Here is a 26,275-nt window from a genome sequence, read left to right on the forward strand (position 1 = left end):
AATCCTGCCTATTTAAAGTCATTTATTATTGTCCACTTCTCGGTGGGTGAAAGTGAACGTTTATTTTGTCTCATACGTATCTTTTCTTAAACTCTTTGGTTTCTCTGGGTCTTATGTTATTTCTGTAGTTTTTATATATATACATGGCAGATTTCTCCTTAAGCAATGGCTACAGTTTTAAGTATTGGAGTAGGCTTTTTGTTCCATTTCAAAGCTACTGAAGTTAACCTCCCAAACTAAAACCAAAGTAGAGCAACAGCAAATTGTTTCTATTCAGGCCTTTCATTGTTGTTAGAAAGAGTGGTTGTATGTGTTGATTACATTTCTAGAAGTGATGGAAACACAAGTATTAAGAAAAGTTGTGTAGCCGATGGCTTGTTTTTCCTCTTTGGATGCTGCCAGCTCTTGAGATGGACTCTGCTCTCCTCAACGGTTTAAGCTGATAGAGGCTCCAGAAACTGGGTAGGACCAGATGATTTGCCTCTTACAGACTAATCTAAACCCTAGCATTTATTTCTTAATTTTTTAATTTTTAATTTTTATTTTATTAATTTTCCTGAAATTTATTTATCTTTTGGTGGCATTTGTGTTTGCGTAACCAACCCTCAGTTCTTTGTGAGAAAATGTGGGCATAAAGAAGAAGTAAGTAAACTTACAAGAAAAAAAATTTTAATAACATTTGTTTCAAAAAAATATATTGAGTGACTGAAATCCTAATTCCTGCATCTGACACAGCCACATTAAGCACTTCTGTTTCTCATTAAATATTTTTATAAAAGCTTATACACCATGGGGCAATTCCTTAAGGGAATGTAGAACCATTTCTTGATGGATTTGGATATCTTTGTTTTTAAAACCTGTACATTACCCTGAGGTTTTATAATTACCAGATACATGGGCTAATTCAGGCAGCTTTAGGCACCTTAATAATATGTTTCAATAAATTTGTGATCCAGGGGATCACAGTCCCTTTCCTATTGTTCTCTTTAACCTTGCCCATCATTTCTTGCTAACCTTATCTTTTTTCCATGCAGCATCTGTATGGAAGTATTTTTAGTCTAAAGGAAAATTCATGTCTGAAAGTATCTAGGATTGAGAACAGAGTAATTTATTGGTTAGCCTGCAGTCGTTACTGCTCTTCTGTGATGCTGATCTTTTTATATTGTCCAGTTAGCATCATTATTGAACAAGGAAAACAGAGGAAATGTGTCCTAAAATTTTTACTTGATGGAATTTGGAGATCAGTTGTTGTATTAATTTAACCATAATCTGATTGTTAAAAAAGAACAAATAAAGCTTAATAAAAATCATATCAAATCAATTTGGCCATAAGCTATTGTATTGTTTATATTGTATGTTGCAGTAGTATTTTTCTTTGAAAATGTAATATTGCCCTTCCAGATTACAAGTGGTAAATAGTTTACAACCATGCAGACTTGCTAAGCAAATGTAATAGAAATTCTTAACTTGGGCCCACAAATGAGCTTGAGATAGGCCACAAATCCCCAGAAATGGAATATAAAGTCATCTGTATCCACACATTTTTCTAAGGTTTAGGTCTGTTTTGGTTTTTTGTTTGTTTTGTTTTGTTTTTATCTTACCCGATTCTCAAAGGGATCCAAAATGTCAAATAGCCATTGTGAATATTTTAGTACTCTAGAAAATATTTGTTGTTTTTTTACTAAAACCATAATGTGCTAGTTGTTGTCTTTTGATTATTCTTACTTTATAGCTGCTAAACTTGGATCTGAATGTAGACTGCTTGTACTATGGTTTTGTATATATAGGACTTTTGTAATATATTCAAAGGGCAAATTGTCATTGTTCTCGATGAGCTAGAAATCTGTAGTGTTTGTATTGTGGGAGGACGTTTATGATACAAATGACAACTGTTTGTACAGAGATGGAGTCATCTCAGTTACAATTTAGCCAACTGATGTGTCTCAGAGAAGCTGTTACTCTAGTTATTTTTGCTGAATAGTTTCATTTAATTGTGAAAATGAAGACAAAAATGGTAAAAATAATAACTAACATTTCTTAACACTTAAATGCTGGCAGTATTCCAAGTGCTTTATATTTATTATCTCCTTGACTTACAGAATAATGGTGAGGGCCATAGGATTTTTATCCTTATTTTGCACATGAAAAACTGAGGCTCAAAGCCTAAGTAATTTGCGCAAGATCACTGATAGAGCTGGTGAGTGGTGAAGCCAGGATTCTGAGGAGACACTGTGACTCCAGACGGCTTTACTGCTGGGCTGTTTACTGGTCGACAGTGGTGGCTTTTCATTAACAGTAAAAGTATCTCTTCCATTTCCTTGGATGTTGAGAAGCAGTTTTCCCTCAACAAATAGATTTCTGGCATTTTAAATTTGGTAGTTGCAGTGAGCTTATTACAGTTTTTAAAGCAGGTACTATTTATAATATTAGCAATATGGGAAAGCAGTAGGGAAAGTAGTAAATCTGTGTCTAATTAGATTTAACATCATCATCATTCCTATGCATGGCTGCTAGGAGGAATACAATGCAAGTTAAAATAGAAGGGCTCCTTCCTTTCTGAAATGTAATTGCACATCTTCTGATAGTCTAGAATTCAAATTGGATATTACCACACTGGCTCCTTAGCATAACTTCTTTGTATTTATTTAAGAAAGCTCTCTTTGGTGAGGTGATATGGAAATGAATTAAACCACTGAAGATAAAACTTTTATCTTTGACTTGGTGAGGGAGCTCCTAAAGGATAGTATTAGTGTTTCTCATTAAAAGTGGTAAAGCTCAATTAGGTCAGATTATGAGGACTTCAGAAAGTCAAATATTCTAAGAGAGTCTTGAGTTATCAACCACACACTTTGTAGCATTAAGATTCCATTTGAATATTTGGGCTTTAGCATTTTTATAAAATCAGTTTAGTTCAATTTTAAACAGCATCCTTGGTATTTCACTTTATTGGCAATGTTTGCTATAATTTATTAAGTATCAAATATTGTTTCCAGTACAGTACGTAATATGGGAACTCTCATTTTAGGCTGCTATAGTTGGAAAGGGAGATGCTTCTATTATCAGGTAGGGCTTTTGATGTTTTTTTTCTTGAAGAAGTGAAATAACAATCTTGTAGAAGCCTTCAAAAAGAATTAACAAAAACAGTGACACTTTCCATAAGGAGTTTAAAAAGGACCACAGATGATCTGAAACAGGGCTGAGAGACCATACTGTGTTAACAATCCCTTGTGGTCCTGGCTCGTTCAGTTGTTTGTTATGCTTGTCCCCCACTCCCTTTTAGGGAGATACTTTATTAGGGCTTTTGACAATGTTATTAGTATGAAATATTTCCATAAATATAAGATTAGTGTACATCCTTCGTTACTTTCCTGTGTTGTGTGATGCCATAAATAAAATAACTTTATTTTTGGTTCCCTTTCTTTGGTTTTCTCCACTTTGTCCTCGCCTCTCCAGTCCCATTATCCCTGCCCTAGAGAGACCCTCCTTGTCTTTCTCTGGGACTTTTCCAATCGCCTGTACTTTGTGAAGGACCATTCACTAGTCCATATTGTTCTTTGATGTGGCAGGCTTCCAGAAGTCTCTCGGCCCTAGGGGAATTGTTCATAGTCTCAGACTCTGGATCTTTTTGGCAGAAATGTGTGTATTTTCTATCTGCTAATTATAGAGAGTCCAAGTGTCCTCCTCTCTGTTGACCTTCTTAGTTTTCCTTTGAATTGCTGTCCTTTGTATTGCAGATGTCACATTTCTCAAAGAGTGCTTAGCTCTGTGTATTCAGCTGAAAGTGGGATAGAGCCCTAAGTGTTGTAAAATACACTCTTCCGTACAACCTGAATTTTGGAATTGGTGTGGATAAAAGTCAGTTTTAGAAGGACTAAAGTCAGACAGTGTGGACAATGTGGAAGACTAGATGGATCAAATACCTTCTGTTTCGGCGTCAGGGAAGGAAAAATCTTGCAGTTTACGTTGTTCCTATAGTTAAGCTTCGGTAGTTCTTCCAAATAGCAGACTATCTGAGGACTACTTTTGTGAGCAGATAATAATACCAGTTGTTGAGGCGTTATTGAGCGAGCACTTGGATTGTCTCAAACTAGTTAGTCGGGTCAAGGGAAAGATAAAATGAAGAGTGAATGAGTCTTTCTGTTGGTCTCTGAGGCATGACAGCTTGTTCCGCTTTTGAACTTTGATCAAGATGGGACTTGTCTAGACTCCTAATGGAGTAGGCTTCAGGTAAAGTAGCAACGTTATGTCAGAGGATTTTTGACTGAGGAGGAGTCTTAACCGTCCTTTTTAACTCTTTGGATCCTAGATGTACTTGATACCGGAGCTGCCTTTTCGACAGCACGTGTGTCCTGGATGATCTGTGTGTATAGATCAGTCTGTTTTCTGATTTCCTCTGTCATTTTCTTTAAAGCGTCAGGGATGCTAAGAGGGTGGGTTTTTGACTAATTCTGGATATTTTCAGCAGCATTCAGGAATTTACTGTACCCCATGGTCGTGTTTGGCTTACAAGAGCCACATTTGATGTACTTGAAGTGCCAAGAAAATCTTTGTTTAATAGCTTTGAAATTATTTCACAGTTAAGTGCTGTTTGGTGATTCATTCAGATTGTATCTGGAATGGCAAAGATTTTTATTCGCCCTTTCTCTACAAACTTTATTTTACTTTATTTTAATAAGTAGTATATTTTAAGGTTTCTCAGAATGAAGGTCTCTGTTTTTTAATGCATTTTCTTTGTGCATTAATCATGTACAAAGGGTACATGAGAAAATGTCATTGGTGTATCACTGCACTGGCAAATTTTGATTGTCAAGACTTTTTGTTTAGCTTACAAATTGTTTTCTTGGCTGGCACGTTAAGCTGCAGTAGATTTGATGAAACTGCCCATCTCTAGTTACACCAGCATTTCACACGTGAGTCTGCATCTTCTCAGGTACCTTGATCTCTGTGATCTATTAATGTTTCTGATACGTAAACATCAATTAGCTGACTAAATCAAAGTTAGCAAATGAGTCAGCCATGTAATTTGTTTGTGACATTTTGAGTTAGCAGGGCCATGAAAAAAACATGTTTGTATTTGTGTGTATGTGCCCTTATCTCACGGTCTTCAGGTGGTGATGGGAGATTTGTACACGTAAGAAGAGGAGGTATGGCCGTGCCTTGTGAAGTGCTAATCCGTTATTAGGCTTCTGCTTGGGGTCAGACTGCTTTCCCACAGCCGTCTCCAGGAGCTGCAAACTGTATACTATTGTTTTTCCTTTTATATGTGAGCCTTTTAAGTCACAGAATATTAACAGAGAGCATAACTTTTTGCTTTATGACGGTAGCATTTTGAAAAATCTGCAGAATGGACTATAGAGACGAAAGCTCTAGAGTGACTGTTATTAGATTTAAACTGTGAGTCTGGTCTTTACAAAGCTACAAAATAAATACTAATCAGTGGTCTAAGTAAAATCCAGGAAGGATTTGTGTTAATTTGACAAGTAGGTTTAGAATTCTTTAGCCATTATTTTTTAGAAACCAGCTTTGTTCAGACATCCTTTCTCTAATTTGCTTCACTTTTGATCTTTGATAAAACCAGCTGCAATTTTGTTTCATTAACAAACTTAACTGTTTAACAGATGTTTGTTTTGGCTTGATTGTGTCCTTTCTATTAGAAACAGCATAACATACATAGAAACCATGCTGGGCTTTTTCCTGTCTGTAGCTAGACAGGCGTTTCAGAAGAACAACTTAATTTTATTTACAAGTTCAATTTTTGTTCCTCTGTACTATTATGGTAGGTATACAAACATTTTAGCTCTTGTTCCCCCTGTCAGGGAGGTCTTTTGTTCTTAATCCTCCATCTGTTAGTCCAGTACCCTCCCCCATGCCCCCCCTTTTATTTAGCATTGCAAAATCTTAGCATACAAGGAAAAAGGTATTGCAGAAGAGGTAATTGAGATATCAGTGACTCTTCTGCAGTTCAAGGGAGGGAATGGGACTAGCCTGGTGAATTTAGATAATTTCTTCCATCTTCTTTGATGTCAGTAAGCTGCCATATGGACAGCAATGAGGCCTACAGGAAGGAGGTGAGCTTTGGTCTGGGCTGCCTGTGATACTTAGAGTGATGTGGGCTGGGAGCCAGAGGCAGGCAGCACTTGAATGTTTCTGTAGTAGTATCTGATGTGGCCAGTCCTGATTTTTGTCCATGGTTTACTGCCATGCTTCTGATTGTCTCAAATCATAAATGGGCATGATGAAATTCAAGAAATAGAGGTTAAAGGTTATATGGGGTAAGAGAAATAGTGAGAGAGGCTCCTACTCAGAGCTAGAATTAAAGGACATCAAGTGATGATTCCTGTTTGATACTTGGTCAGCTTGTTTACAAAACTGGTATTTTAATGCCATGTAGAAGCTTCTTCTACCTTGTATTAAAACCCAACCCTAGCTATTGAGGCTTGAGATGTATGTAACGCTGCAAAAAACAGGATCCACTAACGGAAGAGTGTGGTTTGAAGAACATGCCTTATTCCCGTTAGGCTGCTGGTAGCTGGTGAGGGGACTAGGAAAGGTAGGTAGTGAAGGGAACCGGGAAGGTATTTCCCCCTTAACTTTGTAATTTGTGAAATTGCAATATTTCAGAAAAGTTGGAAGAGTAGTACAGTAAGCACTGTATTTCTTTCACTTAGATTCACCAGTTGTTAACATTTTGGTCCATTTGTTCTTTCCCTCTCTTCTGTGTGTGTATACAAATACATACCGTAGTCATAATTTTTGGCTAAACTGTTAACGGAAATAAATGGCAGACATTAAGATGTTAAGATGTTATAATATTAAGTAATAATGATAATTATATACCGAGGAACATTTTCCTATATAACCACAATATTGTTACTTCATGTAAGAAATTCAACAGTGAAACAAGAGTGTTATCCAGTAGACCATGGTTTCCCAAATGGTCGGAAAATGTCAGTAACTTTTGTTTTTAATCTGGGATCCAGTTAAGGATTGTGGATTGCATTTGGTTGTTATATCTTTAATAGAGAATGGTTTTCCCTCTTTTTTTGCTTTTCACATTAGTGGCTTTTTTTGCGGTTTATTTTTTGATTATTTTTTACAATTTTTAAAAATTAATTTTTTTATTTGAGTATAAGTGACACATAATACATCAGTGACATTTTTATCAAGTCTAGGACAATTGTCTTATGGGAAGTCCCACAACTAGTGTTTACATGATTGTGTTCCTCATGATCAGATTCTTTTTGGCAAGAATACTGTGTGGGTGATGTCCTATCAAGAGATACATCCTTTTAGGTTGTCTCGTTATGGTGGTGCTTATTTGATGAGTTGGCTAAGGTTCTCTTAGATTTCTCTTTACCGCGTGAATGGTATTAGTTTTTTCATTTGTGTGTATTAGTTTTCTATTACTGCTGTAACAAATTACCACAAACTTAGTAGCTTAAAACAATGCAAATTTATTGTCTTAACAGTTCTGTAGGTCAGAAGTCCAACATGGGCCTCACTGGATTAAAATCAAAGCATGGATAGGGAGCCTGTAGGGAAAAATGTGTTTCCTCACCTTTTCCAGCTTCTGCATGCTGCCTGCATTCCTTGGCTCTGGCCATCTCCCTCATCTTCAAAACCAGCAGCGTTGAATCTCTCCGACCATTTTTCCATAGTCACATCTCTCTCTGACCACAACCTGGACAGCTTTCAAAGGATTCTTGTGATTAGATTGAGGCCATTTAGATAATCCAGGATAATCTCCTCATCTCAAAGTCCTCAACTTAATCTTACCTGTAGGATCATTTTGCCATATAAGGTGACAGATTCACAGGTTCTTGGTACTAGGAAGTGGATACTGGTTGGGGGGTGGGGGTGGGGGTGGTGCATTATTCTGCTTCCCACGCAGTGGTCTCGGTATCCTCACCTAAATCAGTTTTTACATTGGAGGTTGCCAGTCTTTGAGGGTTTGGGGGTTATGATGTAACACGGTCTATAAATATGCTTAGAAAAGAATGAATCACAGTTTATGGGGTTAATGCTAGCTGAAGGCTGGGAGTCAGGTGGCCTGAGCTCTAGGTCTGATGGTACATCCTGAATCATTTCCATAAGAACAGGAACAGGGGCTGCCTCCTGCTTCCACTTAGTGTTTCTTTTTCTTTTCTTTTTTTTTTTTTTTTAAAGATTTTATTTATTTATTCGACAGAGATAGAGACAGCCAGCGAGAGAGGGAACACAAGCAGGGGGAGTGGAAGAGGAAGAAGCAGGCTCATAGCAGAAAAGCCTGATGTGGGGCTCGATCCCATAACTCCGGGATCACGCCCTGAGCCGAAGGCAGACGCTTAACCGCTCTGCCACCCAGGTGCCCCTTTCCACTTAGTGTTTCTTGACTCACAAGTTGAAAGATGGATTTGGCAGTTTTTAACAGTAGGAGTTGGATATCCAGATTGTCCTCTGAGAAGTGCATTTAAAGTTGTAGAGAAGGATCTTTCTTTAAATGCCCACAGAGTGCATGAAAAAAAATATATAAGACACTTAATAAGATAGGCTCTTTGGTGACATTTTAAATACTAAGTGTCATTGGAAGAATTTTATGTCCTTTTGAATCCTCAATTAGGAAACTCTAAATAGGCTGAAAAAGAAACTGACTCATTTTAAAAAGAACAATGTCATGCTTACAATGTTATGCCAATTATATCTCAATAAAGTTGGAAAGTAAAATATTCAGGTGGATATATATTGTATTCTTTCAGTTCTTAGTAAAAACTCAGAAAAGATAAATATCAAATCAAGATTCACAAAGGCAGTTAACCTCAAGGATTCTCTTTCTTTCATTTCATAGTGTTTTAGTAGAATCTCCCATAGCAGCTGCACTTGGCTGGAATGTTTTGGAAATACTGACTGTTCCAATTGTTAAAGAATAACTGTTTAGTTATCAGCCTATAAATGTGCTCTCTAGAGCTGATAAAAAAAGATGATCTTCTCATCTGATGAGCTCTGACCCTCTGTAAACCTTCCAACTTATCTCATTTTCCACCAGCTATTGAAATATAACAAGATGCCAACAATTACATCCTCACAAAGCATTTATACCAGCTTATAAAATTGCCTCTTTATTGGAAAATTGTGTAATATCTTGATTTCAATTTAGCATGGCATGTTGGTTAGCAATAAATCTTACTGGGGTATGCATACAATCCTGCAGGCAGTTTGCAGAACATTGATCAAGTGCAAATTGTATGTATTTTTCTAGCTTCTGAAAATTTCAGAGCAAAATGAAATAGATAGATACCGACAAGACTGCCACTTTTTAGGTCGTTTTTAATCTGACATAAACATCACCATGTATCTTGTAGGAAGTACCTTGGCTCTTCTAAAATTCATTATTTGTATTTTTGACTATTTTAAAGTTCCCCATTTTGTCTCTGATACACAACAGAAGCAAAAGAATGTGGTTAAAGCATGCACCTTGTAAAGTGTGCTTAATAAGCAGTTCGTATTAGATAGGAAGGCTCTATAGAAAACATGTAAGAAGATACTAATATTAAACACTCAGTGCTTACTATGTACCAGGTAACACTGTACGTACTTACTATATACAAAATAATAATATATGAACTCTGAGAAATAAGTACTGTTATTAACGGAATTTTACAGATGAAGAAACAGGCCCAGAAGGTACATTTCCCAAGAGTGCACAGGACGTGTTGGAGCTGGTGTTCTAATCCTGGCACAAAGGTTGGAATATAGCCACAGCATCACTTTCTAGGCTTCTCCTTTACCTGGATGAAATCAGCACATATCTACAGAATTCTAACACATAAAGCACTGTACTAGGCACTATAGAAATTACAAAATATAAATGATACTCAAATGGTAATTAAGATTATCAATTGAAACATACCAAAACATGCAGCTATATGATTCCTTCTCAAATGACCAGTGTGGTAGTGTTCATTTACGGAGTGATGGAGATCATCTTTTCTATAGGAATGAATACTAACCACCAATGTTTCAGGGCAACTGGGTGGCTCAGTTGTTTAAATGTCTGCTCAGGTCATGGGCATCGAGCCCCACATCAGGCTCCCTGCTCGGTGTAGAGTCTGCTGCTCTCTCTCCCTCTGTCCCTGCCCCCTGCTTGTGTGTGTGCACACGCGCGCTCTCTCTCTCTCTCTCAAGTAAATACAAATAAAATCTTAAAAAAAAAAAATCACCAACATTTCTGTATTGCTTATCATGAGGCAGGCACTACTTAAAGTGCTTTAAATATAGTTAACTTGCCTATGAGGTAGTACTTCTTTTCATTCTTAGTTTACAGAAGAGGGAATTGAGGCACATGGGGTTAAAGGACTTGCCCAAGGTCACAGAGCTGTTGTGTAGTAGAGCCAGGATTCAAACCCAGGCATCTTGGCTCTGAGTTTGTATACTTAACCACTATGGTACACTACCTCTTATTTGCCTCTTGAAGAAAAACTTCTTTTAAAGGTATTAAAGAGAGTTACACAGATTTGCATAAACTTGGACCTCTAAGTGCCTTTTTAGTGTTTATTATAGGAGTGACTGAAAAGACTTAAAACTTATAGTATGACATCACATAAGGTGGCTTTTCCCAGATGATGTTCTGAGGTGGAATGAAGTACTCTTTGGAAGATGTTCATGATGCTAATAATGTTCTGAGATTCAAAGCCCCTGAGAAGTTCTGATTTTTAACTTGCTTAACCCTCAGTTTCCCAAGATGAGTTGATGATGGGCCCTCCCCTCTGCCTTTCTCTTCACAACCACCATTCATTTGTCTAGACATCTTTGTGTTTAGTTGAGGAGTTTGGATTGTGCTGAAGTAAAGGTTATACAACTGATCTCTTTCCTCATTTCTCCCAAATACACATCCCAGAGGAAAATCATTGATTAGTTGAAGTTGTAGTTTGTGGTTCAGAGAAGAAAACCAAAAAGCATCACATTCATTTCTTGTCTACCATGAATTAATTCAGTAAAACTGTTGTATGATAATTCTTCAACTAAAGAATAAGATTTTAGAGTTGCAGGTGAACTTTAAGATCACCAAGTTCCTGTGTTATTGTTTTTACAGATTTATTTATCCGTTTTCGAGAGCATGAGAGAGTGGTGGGTAGGGGCCGTGGGAGAGGGAGAGAGAGTCCCAAGCGGACTCTGTGCTGAGTGCGGAGCCTGACTCGGGGCTCCATCCCATGACCCCAAGATTATGACCTGAGGCGAAACCAAGAGTCAGATGCTAAACCGACTGTGCCACCCAGGTGACCCCAAGTTTATGTGTTTAAGGTCCAAGGACTGTTTTCAGGGAGTTGTGAACCTCTAAATTTTATGCAAATTGTTGGGCTTAGCTTATGAGTATTTTTCCGGAGTTTCTCCCCTCCCCTCTCCTCTCCTTCAACGAATCATTGGACTCAGGCCAGTGGTTCCCAAACTGTGTTGCACATTTGAATCATCTGAAGAGCATTTAAAAATTCTGAAGCCCAGATCACACCCCACACCTACTAAATCAATGTTGAGGGTGGGAGCCAGGCATTAGAACTTCTTGAAAAGCTCCAGGAAATGCCGGTGTGCAGCAGAAGTTTGGGAATCCCTTCCCGGGCTAACTTTCTTCTGTAGACGTGCAGGAGTCTCGTCAGGTGGTTGAGGGAAGTCTAGGTTGTGCTAGTTGGGTGAAGGCCTGGCTTCTGCCAAAAGGGATCTTACAGATATTCTAAAGAAAAAGGCTCTGGAGCCAGAATGCTTAGTTCAGATCCTGACTTTCCTGCTGGCCAAGTCCAGTCTGTGCCTCAGTTTCCTCGGCTGACGAATGGAGATAATAGCACCAGCTGAATGGGGATTGCCTGCTCCAACTGCATAGCCCTCAGATAGCGAGGTACTGAGCTTTTCCTAGGCCATGATAGGAAGGGCAGCTGAGCAGAGTCCAGGTTGTGGAAGGGGCAGCAGCCCTTCTGCTCTTGAGGGAAAAGTGTTAATTGATGTCCGTATCACCTTCTCATGAAGACCTTCTTTCCTGTTGGACGTTTGCTCTATTCACATAGGCCATGAGTGGCTAACATCCACATTTCTGTGTTGTTGCTTCCCCACTTCTTGTTATTTACATAGTCCGAAAAAGAGTATGTTTTCAGAGTAATACATGTTCGCTGGATAGACTTTGAAAAATACAGAAAGTAATACATGTTCGCTGGATAGACTTTGAAAAATACAGAAAGGTTCAGGGGCGATACACCCTGACTGCAGATTTCACTCCAAAGATAAATACTGTTAAAAACTTTGTATGTACTTCCACTCTTTTTTTTTTCCTCCTACATGTATATATTTGTTAAAAAAGAGGACTGTATTAGCTATATACTTTTATATGTTGCTTTCTACATTTAAAGTCTTTTGTGAGCCTTTTTCTATATTGTTGATTATCCTTTGCAGTGTGACTTTAAATGGCTGGAAGTATTGCCTCTGACATGTTTTCAACATGTGGGATATTCCTAACTGCTCTGCTATTACAGATAATGCTGTAATATTATTACAGTTTTAGTTATTTATTCCTTCCTTCCTTTATTTATTTATAATATATTTATTTGTTATTGCTACTAAAAATTTGTGCATACAGAGGTGATTATTTCCCTTAGGGTAAATTATTGGAGGGGGTATACCAGAGCATAAACATGAATTCTTTTTCCAAGACTCTTGGAACATATTGTCAAAAAGTAGGTAGAGTATGAGAGGCTTTGGTCATCCACTTGGCTTCTTAGTCTTGCTAATGTGGTAGACGTAAGAGTGAACCCCTGTTACTTTCTTTTGCGTTTATGAATAACTCGAACATGTTTTGTGTTTAATAGCCATTGTTCGATAACTGTATTTTGATTATCTCCCCATCCTTCTTCCCCTGGAGACAACCATCGTCAACTCTTTCAACCGTATTTAGTCATTTGTTCTGGAAGGTAGAGTTCTGTATTTTTAAACAACATTCTTATAATGCTATTTCTTAAGTTTCAACTTTAGACATTTTCTGTTGACTTCTTGCTGAGCAAAAATAAGGATAAAGTTCTCTCATACACATATTCCTTTCCCTTTCCCATTGCCTTTCATTTTTGCTTAGGACAGTATTTGTATTCAGTGTTTATATTTTTGTAAGTATGTAAATATTACTCTGGTAGAACCATGAAGTATACTGTATACTATTACCAGTTTTTGGTTTTTTTCTTGGTTATTTTTAGAATGTTCTTCCCAGTCTTGAATTCAGAGAAGGCATTTACTAATATTTCCTTTTGGTTTTTTTTTTGTTTGTCTCTAGTACTGTTATACTTAAGTCATTAAAATTGTAATTTTTTTTGGTAAATGGTATAAGGATCCGTTTTTTGTTTGTTTGCTTTAATAGTGGACTAATTGTTTCAGTATCAGATAATTCTTACTATCCGCACTAATTTATGATGCTTTTAGAAAATTATATAGTAACTTTATATCTTTCAGAAATCCAGATCTCTCTTAATACCATTTCACTTTTGCCTTTGAAAATTTTAATTAAATTAACTTTCCAACTTTTATTTTACTTAACCTTATTTAACCTGTGGAGCTCTCTGTCTCTAGTTTTCCTTTGGAATGTTGGGGAGGAGGGAGGAAGCAAGATGCAAGTGGCCTCCATGGTGCAGTATTCCCATTTCCAAGGATTTCTGGAATAGATATATCCTTGAAATCATTTGCCCCTTAAAGGGGCACTAAAGGGTCTTAGCTATCCCTGTATGTCAGCCACCCTGTTTCACTAACTTCTTATGATCATCTTGTGAAACTGAGGGTTCCAAAAAGGGTTTATTTTAACTGATTAGCTATTGGCTTTAATGCTGTAAAAGTGCATTTGTCAGAAATGCTTGCTGCATTAAATCTGACACGGTTGGGAGAGAGTGGGTTTCTTGTTGGGCATACTTTGAACTGTTGCCTATCACACTCTGGCCCCTATCCTGCTGCCTGACCTTTGCAGCTACCTCACTCTCATTTAGTGTTGCTCAGAGATTTACACTGGGCTGTAAATTTCCTAAATTTACTTTTTAAAAACGGGTTTCTAACTTCATTCCATTGTGGTCAGAGAACATAGTTTGTATGATTTCAGTCCTTTCTCATTAATTGAGGCTTGCTTTATGGCTTAACCTACGTTCTATCTGAAAAATGTTCCATGTGCACTTGAGAAGAAGATGTATTCTGCTATTCTTGACTAGAGACATCTGTAGATGTCGGTTAGATCTAGTTGGTTTGTAGTGCTGTTCAAAACTTCTGTTTGTTGGTCTTCTGCTTGATTATTACTGAAAGTATAATACTGAATAGTCTGTTCTTTCATTATTGTCCATTTTTCTTAACCTATCTTGAGGCCCCATTAGGTGCATATGTATTTATAATTGCTGTGTTTTCTTCATTTATTGACCCTTTCATAATTATACAATGTCCTTTTTTTTTCTAGTAACAACTTTTTTTTTTAAGGTTTATTTATTTATTTGAGAGAGAGCCAGCGAGCGCGCAGGGGGTGGGGAGGGGCAGAGGGAGACGGAGAGAGACTCAAACAGACTGCAGAGCCGGACACAGGCCTCTATCTCACAACCCTGAGATCATGACCTGAGCCAAAACCCAGAGTTGGATCAGACGCTTAACGGACTGCACCATCCAGGCATCCCTCTAGTAACAACTTTATGTTAAAGTCTGTTTTCTGATACTCAGGGAGCCATTACTGTTTGCATGATATGGCTTTTTCTATGATGTTAATGAATACTAGTGATAGTGAAGATGCTTTGGGGGAATACTTCAATATCTCCCTGTTAAATGTGATGCTGGCTTATGCATTCATTATGTTAAAGAAGTTATATCAGGTGTGGATTTTTAATTTTACTGAATATCTTTTCAGGTTTTATGAAGATATGATTTTTCTCCTTTAATCTTTCATATGATTAATTATAATAACCAATTTCCTAATATTTAACCATCCTTACTTTTAGAGTATGAATCCCACATGTTCATGGTGTATTATTAGTTTAATGAGTGACAGTCCTTTGAGTAGTAAATTTTCCTGGTGTAGTTTAAAATTTCAGTCTTAATGAATATACCCCCAGCATTTTATAAACATGTCTATTCAGTAAAGACGTGTTCTTATTAGTAAGCTTATTCCCTCTTGCCAGTCCTTTTGTTATGCTTATATTAGGGGACCAGAGAGTGTGTGTGTGTGTGTGTGTGTGTGTGTGTGTGTGCGCGAGCATGCACTCGCGCGTGCACATGCCTGGGTGTGCGCGCACGGATGTGCATGGGCATGTTTGTGTGTGAGAGGGAGGGAGGGAGGAAGTGAAAGGGAGAGGGGAAGGAGGGGAAGAAAGTACATCATCAGACAAGAGGGATAAAACACCATCCTAGGTTTTAGAAGCTGTGATGTATGTAATACATTGTAATGCATGGTATATTCAAATCTGTGTTGTAACAAACTATAATGTAACACTTTATAATTTAAAGTAATTATTTTTTTACCATTAAATCAAAACCAAGTATGTCTTAATGGGTGGTAACACTGAAGACATATGTGTGGAAGCATAATATGATTGCCAGAATATGGGCATTTAAAATTTAGTTTTTGACTTTTAAGAAGTTATAAAAGTAATACCTAATGTCAAAAATTTTAATGTATAAAGTAAACATACATTGGCCCTGTATGTTCTTCCCCTAAAACAGCCTTCCAAAGACAGCCGTAGTTAGTGATTCGTATTCTTCCAAGCTCTTTTAAAGCAGTTGTAAATAAATACTGTATATTTGTATATATATTTTAACAAAAAAATAGATTCATACTTTCGGTGTTTTTTTGTTCTTTTGGAATTTGTTTTTTTAGGTATATAAGAAATATATGAGTGCATTCTTCTTGGGAAAGTTCTAGTGATAGGAAGAAAACAATGGCCCATACAAACTCCCTGAGTTTCAGTCATCTCATCTGTAAAATAGGAATAAAAAAAATACTCTTCATGGGACTGCCAATTAGGATTTAATGAGATGATGTATTTAAGCCCCTAGCACAGTGTTCAATAAAAAGAGATGAGCTAGTTATTTTGAACATATATCAGCTCTGGAATTTTTAATGAAGCACAATTTGGCATATAACTGTATGATCCGACAGTGATCTTTTCACTTACGTTTGTCTTCGTTCAAGGCCCTGTAAAAAAGAGAAGGTCTTAAATATTTTCCTTCATAGCTTTTTGTGCTATCAATATGAGTTTAGTTTAATAGCAGAGGTCTTTTTTCCTTCTTTATTAATTATTTACATTATTCTTTCCCTCGTTCCCCTCACGCTATTAATCAGTTCATTGTTTTCAAACCAGAATGTGCCTCCTTCACAATTTCTGCCAGTTTCATATATTATATTAATTATATTCTTCATATTTCTTTCAGATTACCCCCCTAAACAGGTATAACAAATGAAATGCCATGCATGAACCTTGATTTCTGGACCAGATATTGGGATAATTAGATTAATTTAAATTTGAACCAAATATTAGGGGAAATTAAGGCATTGTTCTTACAATAATGACATTTTGGTTATCTGAGATATGTGCTTATAAGTTAGGATATACATTCTGAAATATCTAATGGTGAAGTGTCATGCTGATGCAACTTACTTCTAAATGGTTCAACAACAACCATAACAGAGGTGTGTGTACACAAATATATATGTATGAGTAGATTGTATGCGTAGAGATACTGACGTAGATAAAGATAGGCAAAAATGTTAGTTGGTGGATCTAGGTGAAGGGTATATAAGCATTGATTGTACTACTTCAGTTTTTTTGTAGACTCAAAATTTTTTCAAAATGTAAATTTGGAAAACTAAATGTAATTAGAATACTTATTAAAAATTAAATCGCCTCTCTTTCTTTACTTTAATAGATCTATTGAAAAAGGAAACTTTGTTATTACCATAAGTAGAAAACAAGCATTCCTTGTCATAAAGGATATAGAAGGTAACTGTAAAAGTTACTTTCAAAAATTTTATGAAAATGTGGCTGGGTACTTCTATCTGCCAAGGCTCTGAGTCTGAGGCCTGCTCTCTCAAAGGAACATTAGCAAACATTACAGAGGTGTTAAAGACATATTAGCACCAAACTGAGACCTCTCCTTGGCTTAATGAGAGAGTATGAAAGAAAATAGAAAAGGGAACAGCTTTATCACTCTGAGATTCAGATCACCTCAAAGCATCACCATACTTGGGAAATACTGTCTCCATTGATTTAAGTATAGTGTGTTAGGAAGAAAATAAACTTCTGTATTGAATTCTGTTTACAGTGCTCTTCTGTGTTGAATTATCATCATCATTTGGTAGTTTCGATCACTACAGATGCATGTTTAGCCGAATGGTATCCTGGCTGAAGGCAGATGTCAGATTTGCAGTCTGAATTGTCCCTGGTTTTTTGCTCTGAAGTTGCTTCTGTGGTTGGGGTTTTGCTGGTTCGTTCTTTTTTTTTTTTTTTTTTTTTTTTTTTTTTTTTTTTTTTTTTTTTTTTTTTTTCTTTCTTTCTTTCTTTCTTTCTCTCTCTCTCTCTCTCTCTCTCTGTCTCTCTCTCTCTCTCCTTTGCTGCTATATATTGTTCCTGGTGTTATTTGGAAGCCACTAGGTTGCTTTGCCTCTTGAACAATGAAAGAATCCAGATCGAGTCTGCCTCACATTTTGTTATCCCAGTACAAGACTCAATTGAATAAAACATATTACCCATCTGGCCTGGAAATCTCAGTGGCACTCAAAATAACTTACTAACAAGTTGTTGGATCATGATATCTTGATTTTCTGAAAGTTCAGCTTCTTTTTAGCTGTTGCTAAGAGAGAAATTTCATTGACATGAGGGACACGAGGACATGTCTGCATGCTGCCAGTTGTTTTATGGGCATTTGGCTCTGCCGCCTTGCAGATGGTTAGACTCTGGGTGGTGGGTAAATGTGTGCTGATTATCTTATTGAATTAAGGTAACCTTTTGTCATTCATTGAATTCTGCAGACCAGTTGGTCAGTGAGCAGCTGCTCTGTGTGGCTTGGTTTGAGTTTTGAAGTACACAAAGACTATCTTAAAGGGTGGTCAGTCTAATCCAGGTATTCAACACAGCAATAGTGAAAGCCTTCTTCTCTTTTGACACTGTTTTCTGTTCTGATGGAAGTGAATGAACAAAAACGTTTTTACTTTTTGCTCAATTAACTAAATGATTAAAGTAATGGTTTTTTGAATGTTTGGCTGAATGCTTCCGAATTTTTTTACCTAATGTTTTAAGTTGAAGAAAATACCGTAATATTTGATGTTAGAAGCATTCTAATTTACTGGCAGTGTCTATGTTTGAAGATGCATGACAGTCTGATGGACTTGTTGTTTTTTAAGTTTATTTTCACAAATAGTCTGGAAATGAAAGCATGCCTCAGTGATGTCATTTCTTGGCAAATTCCAGCTGTGTAAATCTACCACATTTTTATATGGATTCTACCTCAGTTTCTGGAAACTGTTTCAGGAGGCTTCTTCTTTTTTCTTTCTTTTTTTAAGTAAATGTGGGGCTTGAACTCACAACCCCAAGATCAAGAGTTGCATACTCTACTGACTCAGCCAGTCAGCTGCCCCATGAGTCTTCATTTTTTTTTAAAGATTTTATTTATTTATTTGACAGACAGAGACAGCCAGCGAGAGAGGGAACACAAGCAGGGGGAGTGGGAGAGGAAGAAGCAGGCTCCCAGCAGAGGAGCCTGATGTGGGGCTCGATCCCAGAACGCTGGGATCACGCCCTGAGCCGAAGGCAGACGCTTAACGACTGCGCCACCCAGGTGCCCCGAGGCTTCATTTTTAATAAAGGTGTCCTTAATTGTTTTTAGTAAATTGCTAAAATTTGGGGCTCATTTCTCCTTTAGGAAAATTTTTTCTTGGACTGATCTTTTTGGTTTTACTCAGGGTACAGTGTAGGTGTCCTCAGAGAAAATGAATGCAGCCCCTCGTTGATTTACTGTCTGAGAGAAATCATTTACTAGTGATTGGTAAGGAGCCATCTGATTTCTCTAATTTGCTCATCTGTTGGGCCTGGGAGACTTTTGATACAGAGCCCACTTTTTCATTTGGATTGATCATAATGCCTATCAACATTTAGTAAGTACATGTTCTCTACTGGACACTGGACTCAGCTCTCTATGTTCTTTTGTTCTATCCTCACAACAACTTTATGAGGCAGGTCTTATTAGCTCCATCTCAGAGATGACCAAACAGCCTCCTAGGGAGCACAAGTAACTTGTCCAGCATCACGCAGCTAATTAGTACCTGGGTCATATTGGAGTCCAAGGCTCTTAGCCTCCAAGGCTCAAATTCTATTCTTCCCTGCTGCTGCTGTTGTTTTAAAGATTTCTTTATGTATGTGAGAGAGAGAGAGAGAGGTGGTGGGGGTCGGCAGAGGGAGAGGGGAGAGAATCTCAAGCAGACTCCTCACTGAGCTGAAATCAGGAGTCGGATTCTCAACCGCCAGACGCCCCTGCCCGACTTTAGTTTTAAGGAAGGTCAGTCTTGTTACTGAGCTAGTTTTTTGGTCAAACTTAAACGCAAACTAAAAGTTCTCTTTTAGGGTTTCAGATTCTGTGTCGATGCATGTCATAATTATGGTAAAAATAATATAACAACAGTAAAAGACTTTTTTGAAGTGTGAACCCTGTCCATAATCTTAGCACCCTAAGCACAACTATTTGGCTTTTGATTTTCTCTTCCAGATTTGTCTATGTGCTTGTCCTTTTCCATAACTATAATCAAAGCATATCTGCAACTGTCTTCTGCTTTTGAAAAAACACTATTATTTCATAAATATTTTCCATTTTATTTTATTTCTAGAGTTTATTTATTTAATCTCTATACCCAACATGGGGCTCGAACTCACTACCCCGAGATCAAGAGTCACATGCTCTTCCAACTGAGCCAGCCAGGCAGGCCAGTATTTTCCATTTTAAATGTCATTCTTTAAAAAGGCTTTTCCTGATCTTTTGAACCTCCCATCTAAATGAAGTCTCTTTAGTAATATTAAGGAAGTGCCCTATATTTTTTCTTTTTAGCCCTTTTTACAGTCTATAATTATGTATTTATTTGTCTCGTTACTTTTTAACCTCAGTTGTCCCCTCCAGATGGAAAAGCTCCACAAATACAGAGACCCATATCTCTTTGCTCACCTCTGTTGAATGAGTGCAAGTAGTTACATTATTTATTAGCTACAATTGGGTTTCCGTTTGTCTGTTAACTCCAGCACAGAAACACACAATCTGTCCAGAAACTATTGGACAGATTTTCACCAAACTTGGAGGGCTTTTGGAGAGTGTGTTTAAGATGATCAGGAGACATGTGTCCTATGTTTCCTGATCCTGTGTTAGAGGTACTATAGAGACATTTTAAATGTGAGACCTAAATTCAGAGTCCTAAGGTCAGGTTATTGGAATGGCAGACCTTGGTTTGCATTTCACAGTCAAAAGCTGCTCACTTGGGTTACTCTGTATCTTGACCTAGGATGAGCAGTGGCAAGAATCTATTTAATGATGACCAATGGGTCTCCCTATCAGATACCAGCTAATTTCAAATAGATCCATTTGATCTCTTCATTTTCATTTTGCTTGTTTGAACTTAAATTATCTATTGAAAGATTATTTTAATTGCTATTTCTCTCCTGCAAAACACTTTTATGATAACTAATGAAACAAATTAAACATTGCAAATGTTTGTAGTATAAAAGACATTAGGATTTGTCACTATTTGAGACTAGAATTTGGTTGCAAGAAGAGACTGTGTTACACGTAACCCTGTGGGGTATATAGTGAATATTAGGAAAGTCTAAAATAAATCAGATACGTCAGGTGAGTAAGAAAGCCAGCTGCCTAGTATTATAAAAATCTTACTAGGATAATGTGTACATACCTGCAGATGGAAAAAAAAAATAGGAAGAGTCAAATTAAAACAAAAGTCATTTTTAATATTTGACATTTAAAAGACGAGTTTTGGGGGCGCCTGGGTGGCACAGCGGTTAAGCGTCTGCCTTCGGCTCAGGGCGTGATCCCGGCGTTACGGGATCGAGCCCCACATCAGGCTCCTTCGCTATGAGCCTGCTTCTTCCTCTCCCACTCCCCTTGCTTGTGTTCCCCTCTCTGTCTGGCTGTCTCTATCTCTGTCAAATAAATAAATAAAATCTTTAAAAAAAAAAAAAAGACGAGTTTTGAATTGAGGGGGTGGAAGATCAGCCTTTGAGCCTTTGGAGGACAAATGGAAACGGGAGTTAATTTCAGTCACCCTTTACTCTAATTCTGCAGGCTTTGTACCATGTACCGCTGCTGCCAAGGCCTGCTTATTTCTTCTGTAAGCTCACTGTTCTCCTGCGCACCCCCCTAGATTCTTCCACAGTCCGTCCTCTCTCCTTCGTACTGTCCCATGTCATGATCCGAGTAGCAGAATGTTTGCCAAGTAACCACAAGCTCTGGAACCTGTGCTGAACATGAAACCAGCAGTTAGATGTGCCTCCTGTCCTGGCGGTGTCCACACATGGCTGTGTGTCAGGCTGAGGCCAGAACCAGCAGCACGAGAAGGCAAGTGCCACTAATACAGATTAGCAGAGGATACAGCCCTCAAGTAGCCACATGTTCCACAGCCGTAGCATCCTAGCAGCCTTTTTGTTGCCTCTGCTGCTGCTTTTTTCCTTTTAATTGAGGTATAATTGGCATATAACATTACATTAGTTTCAGATGTACAACATAATGGTGGGATATTTGTATATATTGTGAAATGGTCACTGCAACAAATCTGGTTAGCATCTGTCACCATATGTAGTTACAGAATTTTTTTTTCTTGTGGTGAGAACTTTTTCACCTCCCCTTTGACAGTCTCCTTGCCTCTAGTAATTTCTCCTTCTCTGAACCATTGTAGCATTATGATCTTTATTGTCTGTCTTTCTCATTGGTAATATCTGTAACTCCTCAGTTCTTTGGGCCTTGACACTCTAAGCTAGTTGGAAGCTCTTTGGAAAGGGAGACTGTGTCTTTTTTTTTCTTTTAATTTAATTTTTAAAAAGTTTTTATTTTAATCACCGGTGCTTATGACAAATGCACTCCTTAATCCCTCTCACCAATTCACCCATCTCTCGCAACCACCTCTTCCCTGGTAACCATCAGTTTGTTCTCTATAGTTAAAGAGTCTTTTTGTTGGTCTGTCAGTCTGCCTTTCTCTTTTTTCCCCTTCGCTTTGTTGTTTCTTAAATTCCACATGAGTGAAATCGTATGGTATTTGTCTTTCTCTCACTGACATATTTCACTTAGCATAATACTCTTCTAGCTGCATCTAGTTGTTGCAAATGGCAAGATGCTATTCTTTTTTATGGCTAAATAATAATCCGTTCATCATTTGATGGACACTTGGGCTGCTTCCACATCTTTGCTATTGTATATAATGCTGCTATAAACATAGGGGTGCATATATCCCTTTGAAATAGTGTTTTTGTATTATCAGTGTTTTTGTATAATGTGATTGCTGGGTGGTAGGGTAGTTCTATTTTTAACTTTTTGAGGAACCTTCATACTGTTTTCCAGAATGGCTGCTTCAGTTTGCATTCCCACCAACAGTGCAAGAGGGTTCCTTTTTCTCCACATTCTTGATAACACCTGTTTTTTGTGTTTTTGATTTTAGCCATTCTGACAGGTGTGAGGTGATACCTCATTGTAGTTTTGATTTACATTATTGATGATAAGTGACAATGAGTATCTTTTCATCTTCTTTGAAGAAATGTCTGTTCATGTCTTCTGCCCAATTTATAATAGGATAATTTGTTTTTTGGGTATTGAGTTGTATCAGTTCTTTATATATTTTGGATACTAACCCTTTGTCAGATATGTCATTTGCAAATATCTTCTCCCATTCAGTAAGTTGCCTTTTAGTTGCCCTTCGTTGTTGATTTTTTCGCTGTGCAGAAGCTTTTTATTTTGATGAAGTCTCGATATTTTATTTCTGCTTTTGTTTCCCTTGCCTCAGGATACCTGTCTAGAAAAAAATTGCTATGGCTGATGTTAGAGAAGGTACTGCCTGTACTCTCCTCTAGGATTTTTATGGTTTTAGGTTTCACATTTAGCTCTTTAATTATTTTGAACTTATTTTTGTCAGTGGTGTAAGAAAGTGCTCCAGTTTCATTCTTTTGCTTGTAGCTGTCTGGTTTTCCCTACATGATGTATTACAGAGCCTGTCTTTTTCCCATTGGATATCTTTTCCTGCTTTGTGGAAGATTAATTGGCCATATAATTGTGAGTTTATTTCTGGGTTTTCTGCTCTGTTTCATTGATTTGTGTATCTGTTTTTGTGCTGGTACCATACTGTTTTATTACAGCTTTGTAATATAACTTGAAGTCCAGAATTGAGATGCTTCCAGCTTTGCTTTTCTTTTTCAAGATTGCTTTGGCTATTCAGGGTCTTTTGTATTCCATGCAAATTTTAGGATTCTGTGAAAAATACAATTGGTATTTCGATAGGGACCACGCTAAATCTATAAATTGCTTTGGGTAGTATGAACAGTTCAACAATATTTGTTCTTCCAATCCATGAGCATGTAATGTCTTTCCATTTCTTTGTGTCGTCTTCAATTTCTTTCATCAATGTTTTACAGTTTTCAGAGTACAGGTCTTTCACTTCTTTGGTTAGGTTTGTCCCTAGGTATCTTAACTGTTTTTGGTGCAGTTGTAAATGGGTTTGTTTTCTTAGTTTCTCTTCTTGCTGCTTCATTATTGGTGTATAGAAATGCAGCAGATTTCTGTAGATTGATTTTGTATCCTGTGACTTTACTGAATCTATCTATCAGCTCTAGTAGTGTTTGGTGGTCTTTCAGGTTTTCTGTATATAGTATCATGTCATCTGCAAATAGTGATTTTACTTTTTCCTTAGTGACTTCGATGCTTCTTTTTCTTTTTGTTCTCTGATTGCTGGGACTAGGACTTCCAGTATGCTGTTGAATAAATGGGTTGACTGTGGACATTCTTGTCTTATTCCTAACCTTAGGGTTTAAAGCTCTCAGTTTTTCCCCGTTAAGAATGTCGTTAGCTGTGGGTGTTTCATATATGGCCTTAATTATGTTGAGGTATGTTCACTCTAAACCTACTCTGTTGAGGGTTTTTATCATGAGTGGATGTTGTACTTTGTCAAATGCTTTTTCTGCAGATAGAGACTATGTCTTAAACTTATTTTTATCATCCATGCTGCCTACCACAGGAATGTGCTTGATTCAGTTTTTTAAAAAATTACAGAGTCTCAGAGTTGAAAGAGACCTTATGGGCCATGTAGCTGAACCCATGCTTGAATTGCTTCTGCAGTCTTCACAAATGGTCATGTAGCATCTGCTGAAATGTTGCAAGGTTGGGAGCCCCTATGCCCAGAAGCAGTTTTTGTCTTTAGGGTGTGTTATTGTCTACTTGTATATTTGGAGCTGCTCTCTGCTGTGGGTCCAAATAGGGCTGAACAGGAGGGAGAAGGGAACTACTGAGTACCTAGACATGCCAGACACAGTCCTGGACATTTCACTTACCTTACTGGTTTGTGTGTGTGTGGGGGGGGGTTGGTTGGTTTGTTTTATCTAGGTTATTTATTTATTAAAAAAATTTTTTAAATTGTAATTCCAGTGTATTTAACATACAGTGTCATCAGTTTCAGGTGTACAGTATAGTGATTCCAGCAATTCTGTATATTACCCAGTGCTCCTTATGATAGGTGTTAAGGTTGTTCTTTCTTTGTTTTGTTTTGTTTTTTAGAGAGAGGGAGAAAGAGTGGAGTGGGGGGTGAGGAGGGGCAGAAGGGGAGAGAGAATTTTAGGCAGGTGGAGCCCTTGGGCTCCATCTCACAACCCTGAGATCATGACCTGAGTAAAACTAAGAGTTGGACGATTAACCAGCTGAGCTACCCAGGCACCCTGGTGTTTAGGTTACTTTTAATAAAGGATAATTTACTTCCTCCTCACTTCTGTTGAGGAGCCAATTTTCCTTTTAGGTTTAGAGGGCCTGCCACTCAACTCTTCTGTAGCACCCTCTCCTCTCAGATGGACTACAGAATGGATACTGTCCTCACTAAACGTATGAGGAAATTGAGGCCCAGAGAGGTAGGGTCACACATAATAGGAGTCAAACCCCATCTTCTGACCGCAGAGCTAGTCCTTTTTTTAATACCACAGTGGGCTTTCCTTTCAAGCTGAGGATGTGTATCTTTCCAGCACTGTAAACCTCCTTGTTCAGGGATGTTAAACCATCTTGGTCTTACTCATTGTGGTAACCTTCAGGAGTGCTCATCTCAGGGTGAGTGTTAATGTTGAATGCTTCCCAGTTGTGACTACATACTGTACTGTGCTTCCTGTGGAAGAGAAGGGGGTCTTGCTGACTTGTACCTATCAGCGTGTAGTCTTACCCAGGGATGTCATTGACATATGGCCACTTCTCTTTTTCAGCAGTTTATTTATTAATTCTTTCCTCTGTTCATTCAAAAATATTTATTGAGTGCATACTCTGAGCCAAGCACTGTTCTCAGAGACACCCCTGCTTTCATGGAATTTATATTCTAGCGGGCCGATAACGATAAGCAAATAAACCAACAAGGTAATTACGGACTGTGTTAAGTGATGTGAAGGAAATCATGAGCCAAGGGAGGCAGAAAAACCAAGGAGTGAGGCTGTAGACATCATGCTCTGGAAGGTTCCTGAGGAGAGATGAAAGGATGAGAAGGGGTCAGCTGTGGGAAGCTCTGGCAAGCTCCTGGAGGAAAGGCTTCAGTACTTGTGTTTGAGGAAGAAAAAGGCATCTCATGCTAAAGCAGAGAGACCCTTGGAAGGGCAGCAGAGAGTTTAAAGCTGGGGAACAATACAACCCGGGTTGTGTTTTTAACATCACTGAGAGGCATGACAATTAAATGAAATGTGTGTTTCTGGATTGGGAAAAAAAAGTTGCTTTAACGGACAGTATTAGGACAAATGGCAGAATTTGACTATGCACCAGATATTAGTTAATAGTATTATATCAATGTTAAATTTCCTGAATTTGATAATCCACTGTGGTTATGAAGAGAATGCCCCCATTCTTAGGAGGGGCAAAGGGTCATGATCTTTGCAGCTTATTCTCAAATGGTTCAGGATAAAACAGGAGGAATCAGAGATGGCAAATTGTTTAGGGCATATGTGTGTTTATTGTAATATTCTGGGTTGAAAGTTTTTCAAAATTAAAGGTCACTGAGTCTGCTGTGTGTGGGAGAAGTTATGGGGGTGAGAGAGGCAGTCAGGCG

The 26,275-nt window shown here is 37.8% G+C and overlaps 1 protein-coding gene across 10 annotated transcripts in view; it reads left to right on the forward strand.

The window, feature by feature from the left end:
- KAT6B (lysine acetyltransferase 6B) overlaps window positions 1-26,275 on the forward strand; it is a 179,504-nt gene that overhangs the window by 16,850 nt on the left and 136,379 nt on the right. The gene's annotated exons all lie outside the window — the stretch shown is intronic.

This window comes from Ailuropoda melanoleuca, chromosome 6, assembly GCF_002007445.2.
Source record: "Ailuropoda melanoleuca isolate Jingjing chromosome 6, ASM200744v2, whole genome shotgun sequence".
Lineage (NCBI taxonomy): Eukaryota > Metazoa > Chordata > Mammalia > Carnivora > Ursidae > Ailuropoda > Ailuropoda melanoleuca.